Source organism: Salmo salar, unplaced genomic scaffold (assembly GCF_905237065.1).
Source record: "Salmo salar unplaced genomic scaffold, Ssal_v3.1, whole genome shotgun sequence".
NCBI classification, from domain to species: Eukaryota; Metazoa; Chordata; class Actinopteri; order Salmoniformes; family Salmonidae; genus Salmo; species Salmo salar.
In genome coordinates, this window is record NW_025550501.1 from 322,501 (window position 1) to 327,500 (window position 5,000).

Here is a 5,000-nt window from a genome sequence, read left to right on the forward strand (position 1 = left end):
TAATAATCACAGACCTGTAGCAGTCCATCTGTAATAATCACAGACCTGTAGAAGTCCATCTGTAATAATCACAGACCTGTAGCAGTCCATCTGTAATAATCACAGACCTGTAGAAGTCCATCTGTAATAATCACAGACCTGTAGAAGTCCATCTGTAATAAACACACAGACCTGTAGAAGTCCATATGTAAACACACACAGACCTGTAGCAGTCCATCTGTAATAATCACAGACCTGTAGCAGTCCATCTGTAATAATCACAGACCTGTAGAAGTCCATCTGTAATAATCACAGACCTGTAGCAGTCCATCTGTAATAACACACAGACCTGTAGAAGTCCATCTGTAATAATCACAGACCTGTAGCAGTCCATCTGTAATAATCACAGACCTGTAGAAGTCCATCTGTAATAAACACACAGACCTGTAGCAGTCCATCTGTAATAAACACAGACCTGTAGCAGTCCATCTGTAATAATCACAGACCTGTAGCAGTCCATCTGTAATAAACACACAGACCTGTAGAAGTCCATCTGTAATAATCACAGACCTGTAGCAGTCCATCTGTAATAATCACAGACCTGTAGAAGTCCATCTGTAATAATCACAGACCTGTAGCAGTCCATCTGTAATAATCACAGACCTGTAGCAGTCCATCTGTAATAATCACAGACCTGTAGAAGTCCATCTGTAATAAACACACAGACCTGTAGAAGTCCATCTGTAATAAACACAGACCTGTAGCAGTCCATCTGTAATAATCACAGACCTGTAGCAGTCCATCTGTAATAACTCACAGACCTGTAGAAGTCCATCTGTAATAATCACAGACCTGTAGCAGTCCATCTGTAATAATCACAGACCTGTAGCAGTCCATCTGTAATAATCACAGACCTGTAGAAGTCCATCTGTAATAATCACAGACCTGTAGCAGTCCATCTGTAATAATCACAGACCTGTAGAAGTCCATCTGTAATAATCACAGACCTGTAGCAGTCCATCTGTAATAATCACAGACCTGTAGCAGTCCATCTGTAATAATCACAGACCTGTAGCAGTCCATCTGTAATAATCACAGACCTGTAGCAGTCCATCTGTAATAATCACAGACCTGTAGCAGTCCATCTGTAATAATCACAGACCTGTAGAAGTCCATCTGTAATAAACACAGACCTGTAGAAGTCCATCTGTAATAATCACAGACCTGTAGCAGTCCATCTGTAATAATCACAGACCTGTAGCAGTCCATCTGTAATAATCACAGACCTGTAGCAGTCCATCTGTAATAATCACAGACCTGTAGCAGTCCATCTGTAATAATCACAGACCTGTAGAAGTCCATCTGTAATAAACACAGACCTGTAGCAGTCCATCTGTAATAATCACAGACCTGTAGCAGTCCATCTGTAATAATCACAGACCTGTAGCAGTCCATCTGTAATAATCACAGACCTGTAGCAGTCCATCTGTAATAATCACAGACCTGTAGCAGTCCATCTGTAATAATCACAGACCTGTAGCAGTCCATCTGTAATAATCACAGACCTGTAGCAGTCCATCTGTAATAATCACAGACCTGTAGCAGTCCATCTGTAATAATCACAGACCTGTAGCAGTCCATCTGTAATAATCACAGACCTGTAGCAGTCCATCTGTAATAATCACAGACCTGTAGCAGTCCATCTGTAATAATCACAGACCTGTAGCAGTCCATCTGTAATAATCACAGACCTGTAGAAGTCCATCTGTAATAATCACAGACCTGTAGCAGTCCATCTGTAATAATCACAGACCTGTAGAAGTCCATCTGTAATAATCACAGACCTGTAGAAGTCCATCTGTAATAATCACAGACCTGTAGCAGTCCATCTGTAATAATCACAGACCTGTAGAAGTCCATCTGTAATAATCACAGACCTGTAGCAGTCCATCTGTAATAATCACAGACCTGTAGCAGTCCATCTGTAATAATCACAGACCTGTAGCAGTCCATCTGTAATAATCACAGACCTGTAGCAGTCCATCTGTAATAATCACAGACCTGTAGAAGTCCATCTGTAATAATCACAGACCTGTAGCAGTCCATCTGTAATAATCACAGACCTGTAGCAGTCCATCTGTAATAAACACAGACCTGTAGCAGTCCATCTGTAATAAACACAGACCTGTAGCAGTCCATCTGTAATAAACACAGACCTGTAGCAGTCCATCTGTAATAATCACAGACCTGTAGCAGTCCATCTGTAATAATCACAGACCTGTAGCAGTCCATCTGTAATAATCACAGACCTGTAGCAGTCCATCTGTAATAATCACAGACCTGTAGCAGTCCATCTGTAATAATCACAGACCTGTAGCAGTCCATCTGTAATAATCACAGACCTGTAGCAGTCCATCTGTAATAATCACAGACCTGTAGCAGTCCATCTGTAATAATCACAGACCTGTAGCAGTCCATCTGTAATAATCACAGACCTGTAGAAGTCCATCTGTAATAATCACAGACCTGTAGCAGTCCATCTGTAATAATCACAGACCTGTAGCAGTCCATCTGTAATAATCACAGACCTGTAGCAGTCCATCTGTAATAATCACAGACCTGTAGCAGTCCATCTGTAATAATCACAGACCTGTAGCAGTCCATCTGTAATAATCACAGACCTGTAGCAGTCCATCTGTAATAATCACAGACCTGTAGCAGTCCATCTGTAATAATCACAGACCTGTAGCAGTCCATCTGTAATAATCACAGACCTGTAGCAGTCCATCTGTAATAATCACAGACCTGTAGCAGTCCATCTGTAATAATCACAGACCTGTAGCAGTCCATCTGTAATAAACACAGACCTGTAGCAGTCCATCTGTAATAATCACAGACCTGTAGCAGTCCATCTGTAATAATCACAGACCTGTAGCAGTCCATCTGTAATAATCACAGACCTGTAGCAGTCCATCTGTAATAATCACAGACCTGTAGCAGTCCATCTGTAATAATCACAGACCTGTAGCAGTCCATCTGTAATAATCACAGACCTGTAGCAGTCCATCTGTAATAATCACAGACCTGTAGAAGTCCATCTGTAATAATCACAGACCTGTAGCAGTCCATCTGTAATAATCACAGACCTGTAGCAGTCCATCTGTAATAATCACAGACCTGTAGCAGTCCATCTGTAATAATCACAGACCTGTAGCAGTCCATCTGTAATAATCACAGACCTGTAGAAGTCCATCTGTAATAATCACAGACCTGTAGCAGTCCATCTGTAATAATCACAGACCTGTAGCAGTCCATCTGTAATAATCACAGACCTGTAGCAGTCCATCTGTAATAATCACAGACCTGTAGCAGTCCATCTGTAATAATCACAGACCTGTAGCAGTCCATCTGTAATAATCACAGACCTGTAGAAGTCCATCTGTAATAATCACAGACCTGTAGCAGTCCATCTGTAATAATCACAGACCTGTAGCAGTCCATCTGTAATAATCACAGACCTGTAGAAGTCCATCTGTAATAATCACAGACCTGTAGAAGTCCATCTGTAATAATCACAGACCTGTAGCAGTCCATCTGTAATAATCACAGACCTGTAGCAGTCCATCTGTAATAATCACAGACCTGTAGCAGTCCATCTGTAATAATCACAGACCTGTAGAAGTCCATCTGTAATAATCACAGACCTGTAGCAGTCCATCTGTAATAATCACAGACCTGTAGCAGTCCATCTGTAATAATCACAGACCTGTAGCAGTCCATCTGTAATAATCACAGACCTGTAGCAGTCCATCTGTAATAATCACAGACCTGTAGAAGTCCATCTGTAATAATCACAGACCTGTAGAAGTCCATCTGTAATAATCACAGACCTGTAGCAGTCCATCTGTAATAATCACAGACCTGTAGCAGTCCATCTGTAATAATCACAGACCTGTAGCAGTCCATCTGTAATAATCACAGACCTGTAGCAGTCCATCTGTAATAATCACAGACCTGTAGCAGTCCATCTGTAATAATCACAGACCTGTAGCAGTCCATCTGTAATAATCACAGACCTGTAGAGTCCATCTGAATAATCACAGACCTGTAGCAGTCCATCTGTAATAATCACAGACCTGTAGCAGTCCATCTGTAATAATCACAGACCTGTAGCAGTCCATCTGTAATAATCACAGACCTGTAGCAGTCCATCTGTAATAATCACAGACCTGTAGCAGTCCATCTGTAATAATCACAGACCTGTAGAAGTCCATCTGTAATAATCACAGACCTGTAGCAGTCCATCTGTAATAATCACAGACCTGTAGCAGTCCATCTGTAATAATCACAGACCTGTAGAAGTCCATCTGTAATAATCACAGACCTGTAGCAGTCCATCTGTAATAATCACAGACCTGTAGCAGTCCATCTGTAATAATCACAGACCTGTAGCAGTCCATCTGTAATAATCACAGACCTGTAGCAGTCCATCTGTAATAATCACAGACCTGTAGAAGTCCATCTGTAATAATCACAGACCTGTAGCAGTCCATCTGTAATAATCACAGACCTGTAGCAGTCCATCTGTAATAATCACAGACCTGTAGCAGTCCATCTGTAATAATCACAGACCTGTAGCAGTCCATCTGTAATAATCACAGACCTGTAGCAGTCCATCTGTAATAATCACAGACCTGTAGCAGTCCATCTGTAATAATCACAGACCTGTAGCAGTCCATCTGTAATAATCACAGACCTGTAGCAGTCCATCTGTAATAATCACAGACCTGTAGCAGTCCATCTGTAATAATCACAGACCTGTAGCAGTCCATCTGTAATAATCACAGACCTGTAGCAGTCCATCTGTAATAATCACAGACCTGTAGCAGTCCATCTGTAATAATCACAGACCTGTAGCAGTCCATCTGTAATAATCACAGACCTGTAGCAGTCCATCTGTAATAATCACAGACCTGTAGCAGTCCATCTGTAATAATCACAGACCTGTAGCAGTCCATCTG

At 41.3% G+C, this 5,000-nt stretch overlaps 1 protein-coding gene across 5 annotated transcripts in view; it reads right to left on the bottom strand.

Moving 5' to 3' along the window:
• The window catches only part of LOC106596983 (prominin-1-A-like), a 52,555-nt gene that overhangs the window by 39,454 nt on the left and 8,101 nt on the right, over positions 1 to 5,000 (bottom strand). The window lies entirely within an intron of this gene.